General features: G+C 38.7%; 1 protein-coding gene across 3 annotated transcripts in view; it reads left to right on the top strand.

Moving 5' to 3' along the window:
- Positions 1–3,647: 3,647 nt before the first annotated feature.
- LOC106564888 (testis-expressed protein 2) overlaps positions 3,648–12,622 on the top strand; it is a 53,156-nt gene continuing 44,181 nt past the window's right edge. The window contains exons 1-2 of one of the 3 annotated variants that reach the window (XM_014131379.2): positions 3,648–3,858; positions 4,633–4,725. The gene's annotated coding sequence lies outside the window, so the exon portion shown is untranslated. The remainder of the gene's footprint in view (positions 3,859–4,632; positions 4,726–12,622) is intronic. The other 2 variants (XM_014131377.2, XM_014131378.2) reach the window with 2 other exon arrangements.

Genomic DNA, 12,622 nt, shown 5'->3' with positions numbered 1-12,622 from the left:
GGTAGCTTGGTGGTAGTTTAACTAAATTCAAGTCTTTGTCGTGTTTTCAGTAGTCAATTACTTGTTTGCCATGTAGTGGTGTAGCTATTAATACAACTTGGTGGTTCCACCAATTAGGTGCCTTTTGAGATTGTTTAACTTGGTGAAAAAAACCTGTTTGATTTCAACTAATTTTAACATTCTGTCATAAAGAGCACATGTTCAACTTAATAAAAAACAAGTTTTCCTATCTGAAAAGGTTAAATAAATAAGAATGATTATAGTAAGTGCCTATTAAGTACCAAATGAAGTAACAGGGTTGACAGTAACAGGGTTAACGATTTCATCTGAAATCAGCCATGCATCCCCTTGTGACAGGTGGAATAGAAGCTTGTTGTGTGCAACAAGTAGGGGCAATTGAACGCAAGCTTCACTCAAAAACTTTAAGTGTTAAAACATTTCTAGCCTATCTATGAGTAACTGGGTTGACATGTTATGCTCCACCCACTCAGTTTTCCACCACAAAAAAACTGAAAATAGCTAAAAAAAAAGAGTATAACCAGCCCACCTACGTTTACAGAGGATTGAATAGGTTACTTTCTAAATGTAATCCGTTAGTTACTAGTTACCTGTTCAAAATTCTAATCAGTAACGTAATTTTGGATTACCTTAACTCAGTAACATAATTTGATTACTTTCCATTACTTTTGGATTACTTTCCCCTTATTAAGAGGCATTAGAAGAAGACAAAATGAATCCATCAAATGTATTTTGTGTGTCATCATAGTGGTCTCTGACTTGGGGTCAGACTCAGGTGGAACGAAGTTATGCTGCATTTGATACCAAGTGGGAAGTGCGAATTTACCACATATGACTGGTAAAATCCCACTTTAACGACCCTCCAACTGGTCATTACTAGTGTGAAACTCGTCTATCATCCTGAGCTCCCACTTCTTTCACATGCTGACGTCACCTACTAAAGACATTACCTTGATAGCAGCACATTACCTTGATAGCAGCATTTTCTGCAGTTAAATGTAACAAAACATTATTTATAAAAAGCAATCTATTGATATGGTTTTGAACACTATAATTACTTTACAAGCATGATAGCTGTACTTTTAGTGTATTAGTATACGCAGCTTGTTGGCCTTTAGCCAATCAGCGTTGCGCAACGAGTTCAAAGTACATGAATGCACCCAACTGGTATTTACGACTTACTGGTTAATTCATACCTCCCACCTGGTTAGAAAAGCATCATTAAACTTGCCCCTTTTTTCAGTGCTGAATTGAATGTCATTGAAAAAACAGAAAAGTGTCATAATGTATTTTTTTTCTGTAAACACCCTTTCTAAATTTAAAAGTAATCCAAAAATGTATAATCTAATCTTCCAAAAGTATCTGGAATCTGATTACAATGATTTTGCTGGCAGCATAACCGATTATGGTAAAATATTTTTTTTTATCAGATTACATGTTACTAGCCAACCCTGCTTTAACACTATTATTTGACTATTAGATGTTCAATGCTCCCTTAGTAAAAAAAATATTTCAGCAGGAATAGTTTGACCATATTAAAACAAAAGTTCAGTTCATGTAACAGGGTTGACCTTAAAATGAGCCACAGATTCCTTAAAACGAATCACTAATAACATGAAATAAATAATCATCTTTAGAAATGACTGTCAATGCAACAAAATAACTAAGGCTTTACAATGATGGTGAATAAATACTTGGATATATTTTGGGGTTAAGTGGGTTACAATCTTCCTGGAAGTCACAGTGGGTGCATGGAGTGTTATTTGAAAATACTGGATTTTGGCACTTTAGCAAATCTTTATTCAAATAAAAAAATTCGGATTGATTGAATTCTCCATGTGGTCTATATTAAAGGGCACTTCATTGAAAATAAGTGTTTTTTAAAATGTAATATTGGTGCACAATTTCTTCTTAAAATATCAAAAGGGACTCATTTCGTGGAACAACCTAACTACATTAAAAAGTATATATAGCAAAAATAATAATAATAATAACTCAATGTTAGGATGGTGTTCCTAATGTTTGGAAAACTCAGTGTATATTTGCATACTCAATGTATATTTGTATACTCAGTGTATATTTGCATACTCAGTGTATATTTGTATACTCGGTGTAGCTTTACTCTAGCTCTTCTTCCAGTGTGAAGTAATTGGTAACTTGGTAAACTATTTTTATATTCTTAGATTTGTAAAATGAAGTTGAAATAATCAATAATTTTCATCTATTGAAACGGACATAATACAAATACATTTGACTGATCTTGAGACGTACACATATACATAAGAAGACTACAGTTGAAGAGTAAAGTAATATTTCACTAACAGTTAGTGGGGCTTGACGGACTTGAGAGGCAGTGAGGACTTATTAAGGGAATAAATAAAAACAAGACAAACATTACATTTATTCTGTGTCACAACTCATTACCATAACCTGGCCGGGGGAGTTGGTAGGCAGACAAACGTCATCACACTGCAGATTTCAGATACTGTGCCAACTGCCATGTTTCTTTCTGGGCAGAATTATCTTTCAGCTTGTCTGCATGCAAGGGGCTTAGTGATTTAATTTAGAATACTTTGAGTTTGTAACTTATCTTGCTTGTGGTTCTGTATTTGAGAGATGAAAGATAGTTAGGAAGGGAGTGATTGAATTGATTAAAGACATCTTGAACAAGCAAGGTATGGTGCAGAGTTGTTTCTCAATTCTCTTTGTTTATTTTTGGTATTGCCTAGTATTCTATAAGAGTTCGAATAGAGTCTGTGACTAATCTAAACATACTCTAAATGTAATTTCTATAGAGTAAAAATGTTCATTAAATGTAATGTAGCTAGATTCCTGAGATTATTTTCTGTGGTGGATACAAACATGTCCCAAATGTATTGGGAGAGTAGCAACAGTTATAAATCATTAACACTAGATGGCGATGCTTTCATTACCATACAAGCCTTTATTCCAATCAGTGAAGTCCATTTAAATTGCACTTTTCTCAACCAAGGACAATCTCAAGCTGTGTGAAAGTCATAAAATGGGCATAGCTTTCAGGAGGTCGTAAAAAAAATCCAACTGTGATTTAAATTACATTATGATCTTGATTATATTCAATACCGCATCAATGTCATGGTCATCAACGGGTTAAAAAAAAATCTAAGATAGAATCCCTTTATATTATCTGAGAACAAGCAATTCCCACAAAAGTTATGTTTATTTTTCCAACGGATTCAATGACACAAATAATAATCTACTCTTTGAAATCAAGAGACGGACTGAAGCATCATTTCAAGTGAATGCTGTGCATTTGGTGTGCATGTTAGTGTATTTGATGGCTAGATAGTCAAGAACAATTATTTCTTATTTTTGGTAGTATTATGAGACAATCCACAGCAGAAAGATCTAGAGACCAAAGTTACAAAGTGTATCTGTGTGCTCTAACTGTGCTCCATTTATAACCTACAAAGGCCTATGTCATTTTCATTTAACATTTTTCCTAACCTTTTTATCTGTGACATGTATTTCAAGTCCATTTTGTAGTCCTAAAATAAAAATATTGGGAAACAATCCCAAAATGTCTGTATAATCAATCCCCGAACGGGTTCGGGTTGATGATCCTTCTTATCGACTTTGATTACTCTAGCCTTGGGAGACATTAATGGTTTTTTTCACTCAGGAACTCTGCTTCCAGCAGGTAGCTGTCAACAGGCTGGGCATGAAATGAGGCTCGGACTACGACGCAGTACTTGGAAGTGATAACAATACAACGTTTTGTTACTGTCCGGTGAACTGTTCATATTCATTCAGTGGATTTTGTAATGCTGCTCGCTCGAGAGATTATGAACTCGGGACACGGTAAGCTCGCGCTTGTTTAGGCAAAACACACCTCTTTATCAGAGTTTCAGTTTTGACACCTTTGGCTTTGTTGTCGTGAAATGTCACGTAGCCAGTGGTTTACAAAGATTGTTTTTCACAAACGACTTCGTTGTTATTTCGTAAAACAAACCATTTCAATCAGGGGTTTCACAAGAGTGAATGTTGAAATGTAAAAGCGAGAGTTGTTTTGAGACAATTAACGTTTGCTAACTAGCTAGCTACTAGTAACTAGCTAAGTTAGCTAGTCATTAGGTTTAGCTGCATCCAAAACTAAACTAGGGAGTTTGCTGCGGCTTTGTTTCACCCATAGCTAAACGCTAGCGAGCTACTGTTAGCTGTCAAAGCTAGCAGTGTATGCATAGTTTATTGAACATAAGCTTACTAATCGATTAAACATTGCCCGTGTTTCCTTATAGTTCATAACATAAGCAGGAAGTTGCTTTCATATGTTTTAAACTGTTCTTTGAAGCAACTAAAAAGCCAGATGGGTAACGTTAGTAGCTAGTTATACTGTTGTGGCCAGCATTTATCTCAAATGCAGACTATGGGCAAATTGGAATACATCTTTGGAAACATTTCTCACCTGGGCAAATGTTTGAGTGATGACATGATGAAAACCACATAGTTACACAACTTTTGACTAAAGGATTTGTATGGCAAGTCCAACGTGACATTCAGTTAGTGTGTGTTGTGCAATTGCACACGTTTGATGTACAAACATCTATATGACCATTGTTGAATTGTTCTCTTTAGCAGATCATTGAACACTATGGACATGTGAGAGTTGACTCTACATGAATGCAGATGCTGAGACAATGCTGGATTGAATGGCACTGAGGATACGAGGTAAGCACTTTGCCGGTAAATTTAAACTGATCATTGATCCATTCTCTGTGACACAACTGACCTTTGAGAGAGAGGGGAAAGAAAATAAAAGATAAGGATAAAGAGAGACACTGATTTCTGTAACACACAGCCTTTATTCTATTGGAAAAGATTGAGATTGCAGCGGCAGTCAAGGATAGGTTCTAGGCGAACCATAGTAAGACACACAGGGCTTGTGGTAATGGCTGGAGCAGAATGAGTGCAATGGTATCAAGTATGTGTTTGATGCCATTCCATTCGCTCCTTTCCAGCCATTATTATGAGCCGTCCTCTCCTCAGCAGCCTCCACAGATCAGTATGTCTCTTTTCAGCCCAAACAAATACAAGAAAATAAACGTCATCACTGACATTCTCTGCTGCTGAGACGAGGGCAAGATGCCCTCTGCTGTTTATTCTTTTTGAGCAGACTGAGGTATTTGTTAGGTACCTTGAAATAGATTTGACTAATTGGCCAAGTGAAAAGTAAATGGCTGTCTGTGGCTGTCATTCAGCACTGTGATAAAATAAACACGTCAAATAAACAAGTCCTGTGAAATGATTATTCAACCGTTTTCCTGAAACAAATGTATCCCAAGAAAGACTCAGCAGTTTGGGTTTAGCAACCTTTTGCACTTGTTGTAGGCCTAGGCTTGTTTATTTCATATACAACAAGTATTTTTTTCCCCAGGGTGTTTTCCATAGGCCTATATGTAAGGGCTTATCTGTTTGTGCTCTTGATCATATGTTTGTACTATTGATCATTATGCAATGTCCTGATAGTGTGTGCGAAACCTGCTTAATGATCCACTGTTGGTTGCACCCTTTTTACACTGCCCTCTAGCATGAGTCATTTCAAGGGGCCTCCTCATGTGTACTCAATACGATATTCTATGTGCTAGGCAAGCTACCGTTAGGCAAATTCTGGAATCAAATTCTACTAATTCTGGCTCTACATCTTTTACTTCACTCTCGCAACACATCACCTAGCCTAACACTAAGGCTATTAATAGAATTGCTGTGTGTTTTAGTCAAAAGCACTTTTCCCACATCTGAAAACGTCATCCGCACAAGAGACATGGCCTTGAGTAGTGTGAAATCCTCTGGATTTGTGTGTCGGGCTAGAGTTAGAACATGTGAAAGCGAGAGAATGGATAGAGTGCCTTAAGCACCTGTTTAAGACTCACTAAGCTTAGTCTAATTTGTGTAGCAGGTGCATCAGAAAGAGAAGTCACACCTGTCCATCAACAGCAAAACAGGAGGCATAGTGAAATGGATGTCTGTTATACAGTAGAAAGGGAAATCAAATCAAGCCTTCAGTTCCTGTCAGGCAAAAGCTGCCGTGAAACAAATGTTTGATTTTCCTCTGGTAGTCGTGGCGACTGTTCACTTTGACCACATTGGCACAATGTGTCTCGAAGTCTCAGAAGGTCTCATGTTAATTTTAGGCCAGATAGTGAGCCCCTACATAACAAGTTAGCAGAAAGCTAACTGATTTGAGTACAGGCTGAAATGTTATGGGGGTTTTTTCAAGCCGAACACCCCATGCTTGTTGTTTAACTTTTGCGACTGATGACGGATCTCCATCTATCCTGTTTTGCAATGTCATAGAACAGGTGTGTGTAGGCTGTTCTCTTCACAGTGCAGAGGCCTCCCTGTAGATTGCTGGTAATACCACACTGTGTTATTGTGCGTTTTCTCAGTCGTTAGACTGGGAAAATGTGCTGCTTATCACAGTTTTATGCTGGGCCTACGGATTACACTCTGTTGACTCGGAACCGGTTCATGGCTTTACCCCTGACTCACTACTTGGCCATCTGGCCACCTAAATATTTCCAAGATGTTGGTCTATTTTTATACTCAGGCTCATTTCTCCTCCTGCATCAGTCACCAAATTAGCATTCATACCATTTTGTAATGGCTCTTTATAGAGCAGAGCACTGAGTTGTTGACTCAACTGTACTGTTGTCTTGTTGCGTCATGGTCCACGTCACACATTAGCCGTTCAGAGGTCGTAACAGGTGTGGCAGAAAGCTGAGCAATTGTGGAGGAACTTTCCCTATTACACTAAGGCACAGAGGAGAAACTCACCACATTGCCCTGCCACAGCTGATCAAGTCCAACAGGCTCTTCCTATCAACCCGAGCATGTCTATGCAAATGCAGGTCAACGCTGGTGACGATTAACTCCACGGAATGGCATTGTTGTTGGTTCTGATCTCAACAGGTTTGACTTGGATTAAGGCAGGAGGGCACAATGGTTCAATAAACAGGCTTTTCTTTTGGCCTTGTTACCCATTTCCCTAGTTGGCCCTATCTGTAGCTCAGTTGGTAGAGCATGGTGTTTGCAACGCATGGTGTTTGCAACGCCAGGGTTGTGGGTTCGATTCCCACGGGGGGGCCATGTATGAAATGTATGCATTCACTACTGTAATTCGCTCTGGATAAGAGCGTCTGCTAAATGACTAAAATGTAAATGTAAAATGTAGTCATGAAATGCACTCTCTTATCAGATCAGACAGACATTTGTAGCATTAGGTGCTTGGGCTAACTGAACCTTCTTCTGAAGTGCATCCCGAAACAAATTATGCAAATCAATCCCCCTTATCAGTTTGTCTTTTATGAGGAAAAATACTTATCGATGTTTCACAATGACTCATCGTTGTTGTGATTTGTGCTCTATGGAATGTGCTCTATGGAATGTGTTTTATGCAGAGCCTCATGTGAGAGAAAGAGGCAGAAGTGCCAGTGCTTGAGTAATCTGTTTTGAAATATGCTTGATGCTAGTTGTCGGCCGTTTCTATCACCATTATTCTGTTCTTGGCAAGACCGATATTCTTCCCGGGAGACTGGGCTTTTTTTTTAACCTTTATTTAACTAGGCAAGTCAGTTAACCTGTTGAGGGTAGGGGGCAGACAGGCCACTTCCTGTAAAGGAATCTCTCAGGTTTTTGCCTGCCATATGAGTTCTGTTATACTCACAGACACCATTCAAACAGTTTTAGAAACTTTAGGGTGTTTTCTATCCAAAGCCAATAATTATATGCATATTCTAGTTACTGGGCAGGAGTAGTAACCAGATTAAATCGGGTACGTTTTTTATCCAGCCGTGTCAATACTGCCCCCTATCCCTAACAGGTTAAGAACAAATTCTTATTTTCAGTGACGGCCTAGGAACAGTGGGTTAACTGCCTTGTTCAGGGGCAGCGCGACAGATTTGTACCTTGTCAGCTCGGGGATTCGAACTTGCAACCTTTCAGTTACTAGCCCAGCGGTTACTAGCCCTTTTGGTTATTAGCCCAACGCTCTAGCCCAACGCTCTAACCACTAGGCTACCCTGCCACTAGGCTACCCAGACACGGTCTGGTACATTGACAGAGACAGTGATCAACATTTCTCTAAAACTCAGGCAGCTTCTGGTGAACAACAGGGATTTATAGTCCTATTAATTTATTGAGAGGCGGTGAATAGTTGCACAGTTAGGCCCGCTGTTCTCACACGGGGCACCAAGAGCAGCACATCAGTGCGCTGTTGAATTTACTTCTTTTCCTAGACCATGTGCTGTGTGTATAATAGCAAAGTTAACCAGCATATTGTTGTTGAGAGCAATGCGGCGGAGGCAGCAGCAGAGTTAGGAGACGAGCAAACAGCCGTTGCCTTATTAGTCTAAGAAAAGTGAGGAGAGAGGAAAATGTTCCCACATCTAGTGGAAAGCCATCCCAGTAGAGTGGAGGCTGTTATAGCAGCAAAGGGGGACCAACTCCGTATTAATGCCCATGATTTTGTTTGACGAGCAGGTGTCACATACTTTTGGTCATGTAGTGTATGTCTAGCTACAGAAATAAGACAGATCCTACTTGTTTTGCCTGTTTGAGTGTTTGTTTAATAGCCTACTGATTCCGTGAGCGCCGAGCCTCACGCAACCACATGTCAGATAAACAATTTCACAAATTTGGCTGTTTTTAATATTTGCTGTAATCAAGGCTTTGCACTTGTTTTCCGTTAAACAGCCTCTCTGGTGTTTACACTGTTCCTAATTGTCAGAGAAATTATATTTATTATAATAATAATAATAATAATAGCCTAATAACCCTCCTTTTTCTTGATCTCCTTTGTATTGTTATTATTACTATTATGATCATTATAATAAGTAGGCTAATGTCATTATCATTAGTATAGCATCCTTGTATAACCACCATTGAGCTGTAACTTACTTTAGATCTTTATTTCAATACTTACAGTGCATTTGGAAAGTATTCAGACCCCTTGACTTTTTCCACGATTTGTTAAGTTACAGCCTTATTCTAAAATGGATTCATTCGTTTTTTCCCCCTCATCAATCTACACAATATTCCATAATGACAAAGCAAAAACAGGATTTTAGACATTTTTGCAAATGTATTAAAATTAAAAAAGGATCACGTTTACATAAATATTCAGACCCTTTTCTTTGAGACATAAAATTGAGTTCTGGTGCATCCTGTTTCCATTGATCATACTTGGTGTTTCCAGAACTTCATTGGAGTCCACCTGTGGTAAATTCAATTGATTGGACATGATTTGGAAAGACACACACTCGTCTATGTAAGGTCCCACAGTTTGTTATAACCAATTTATTCATGTGACTGTGATACACTATATGTCAGGCCCTATTGGTCACGTGCATGCGATGCATTCATGTGTCACGTAAAGTGAGCCAGGGTTGAATAGGGAATGTTTTTACTAAACAAATGACGGATTTCAGTAACAGTCAAAAATGGCTGTAATTATGTTGCAGCTTCAGCAACATGGACAGCGAGATTGACACTGATGTTCTGTGGTGGTCGCTGCAGCAGGGAGGAGAGAGAGAGAAACAACGGGTGCTAGTCACAGTCACTTGCTTTCATTTTTAAAAAAATTACACAACGCAGCAAGTCTGAGCCTGACCTGGCACAATCAAATCAATTGCGGTCGGACTCCCATTAGCCTTCTGTGTGTCTTAATTTTTTTAGCAAACCGTGCGCTTTAAGCATCAGACAATCTCAGTGGATATAGTTGATTTGATTAAAACACTTCTATATACATCAACTGAAGACACCTGGCCGAGACTTCCAATCACAGGGGATCACATTGTCCGTTCTGTTAACAGGCCCCTCCAACACCAATGAAGATTATTTCAATATGGCAGCTATTCATTTTGTCTTCATAGCTCAGTGATTCCTCGTACTCCTGAGAGCGCTCTTGTCTTTTTCCCAGGTCTCTGAAGACCGTTGTTTGTGCAGACAGGGTCAATGCCCTCGGATTTCCCTCAGAAATAATGACCATTACAGAAACATGTCAACCTGTTAGCTATGAGCGATAACGGAGGTGGGTCAGGCATAGTCTCTGTACCTAGCAACAGGCCTGTCCATCATCCCCTACCTCCAGGATACAATTACTTGTTTACCAGGAGAAACAGCGCTGATACAAGAAGGGTGGGAGGGAAATAAATATAGACAGAGTATAAATGATACTTCCCAAGCCAATGTCTGTCGCTTTTAAAAATGGAGATGGCGAGGCAAGCTGTGATTAGTTGCGTCAGGGCTTGAGTTCTGGTTCTGAGATGAAAACAGACAGAAATAGAGATGTGTCATCTAGAGGTCGACCGACTAATCGAAATCGGAATGGACGATTTTATTTTTTTTAAATTTAAAAAAAAAAATGTTTTTTTATTTTTTTTTAATTGGGGACGATTTCAAGTTTTCATAACAATCGATAATCGGTATTTTTGGCCACCGATTTGACGAATATTTTTATAGATTTTTTATAAAAAATTGTTTTTATTTTTTATATATATTAAAAAATATATATATTATTTTGATTAATTATTATTTTATATTTTACACCTTTATTTAACTAGGCAAGTAAGATTAAGAACACATTCTTATTTCCAATGACGGCCTAGGAACGGGGGTTAACTGCCTTGTTCAGGGGGGATTCATTTTTGCAACCTTCCGGTTACTAGTCCAACGCTCTAACCACCTGCCTTACATTTCACTCCACGAGGAGTCTGCATGGCAGGCTGACTACCTGTTACGCGAGGGCAGCAAGAAGCCATGGTAAGTTGCTAGCTAGCATTAAACTTATAACAAACTATCAATCTGAACATAATCACTAGTTAACTACACATGGTTGATGATATTACTAGTTTATCTAATGTGTCCTGCGTTGCATATAATCGATGCGGTGCCTGTTAATTTCTCATTGAATCACAGCCTACTTCGACAAACGGGTGATGATTTAACAAGCGCTTTCGCGAAAAAAGCACTGTCGTTGCACCAATGTACCTAACCATAAACATCAATGCCTTTAAAATCAATACACAAGTATATATTTTTAAACCTGCATATTTAGTTAATATTGCCTGCTAACATGAATTTGTGTCACTTCTCTTGCGTTCCGTGCAAGCAGTCAAGGTATATACAGCAGTTTGGGCCGCCTGGCTCATTGCAAACTGTGTGAAGTCCATTTATTCCTAACAAAGGCCGTAATTAATTTGCCAGAATTGTACATAATTATGACATAACATTGAAGGTTGTGCAATGTAACAGGAATATTTAGACTTAGGGATGCCACCCGTTAGATAAAATACGGAACGGTTCCGTATTTCACTGAAATAATAAACGTTTCGTTTTCGAAATGATAGTTTCCGGATTCTACCATATTAATGACCAAAGGCTCGTATTTCTGTGTGTTATGTTATAATTAAGACTATGATTTGATATTTGATAGAGCAGTCTGACTGAGCGATGGTAGGCAGCAGCAGGCTCGTAAGCATTCATTCAAACAGCACCTTCGTGCGTTTTGCCAGCAGCTCTTCACAATTCTTCAAGCATTGCGCTGTTTATGACTTCAAGCCTATCAACCCCCGAGATTAGGCTGGTGTAACCCATGTGAAATGGTTAGCTAGTTAGCGGGTGCGCGCTAATAGCGTTTCAAACGTCACTCGCTCTGAGACTTGGGAGTGGTTGTTCCCCTTGCTCTACATGGGTAACGCTGCTTCGAGGGTGGCTGTTGTCGATGTGTTCCTGGTTCGAGCCCAGGTTGGAGCGAGAAGGATGGAAGCTATACTGTTACACAGGCAATACTAAAGTGCCTATAAGAACATCCAATAGTCAAAGGTATATGAAATACAAATCGTATAGAGAGAAATAGTCCTATAATTCCTATAATAACTACAACCTAAAACTTCTTACCTGGGAATATTGAAGACTCATGTTAAAAGGAACCACCAGCTTTCATATGTTCTCATGTTCTGAGCAAGGAACTTAAACCTTAGCTTTTTTACATGGCACATATTGCACGTTTACTTTCTTCTCCAACACTTTGTTTTTGCATTATTTAAACCAAATTGAACATGTTTCATTATTTATTTGAGGCTAAATTGATAGTATGTATGTATTATATTAAGTTAAAATAAGTGTTCATTCAGTATTGTTGTAGTTGTCATTATTATAAAGAAATAAAAAATTGGCTGAATAATCGGTATCGGCTTTTTTTTGATCCTCCAATAATCGGTATCGGCGTTGAAAAATCATAATCGGTCGACCTCTAGTCTCATCCCAGAAAGCCAAAGCACAGACAGATGAACTGTCATTTTGGACCCGAGCTGTGCTATTCCAGATCCTCCAGTACACGAGGCCGCTACCTAAGTGATAAGTCATGGATGTTTCTTGGCAGCTCAGTCCATTTCAGACCACATTAGTCACTTTCACTATTGATCAAAGTACCAGAGTTCATCATTAACAGTCAGCTTAGAAATGTCTAGCCCCTTTGGTTTCTGTTATATACGGTGTTATTAGCAGTGCAGTATCACAAAGTATTGATTGTTCTTCCATGTTGGTTTGTTCCTCATTTTCTACAGTC

The sequence above is a fragment of the Salmo salar genome, chromosome ssa12 (assembly GCF_905237065.1).
Source record: "Salmo salar chromosome ssa12, Ssal_v3.1, whole genome shotgun sequence".
Classification (NCBI taxonomy): domain Eukaryota; kingdom Metazoa; phylum Chordata; class Actinopteri; order Salmoniformes; family Salmonidae; genus Salmo; species Salmo salar.
The sequence above is the reverse complement of the archived record's forward strand: the minus strand, read 5'-3'. Positions and strand labels throughout refer to the sequence as shown.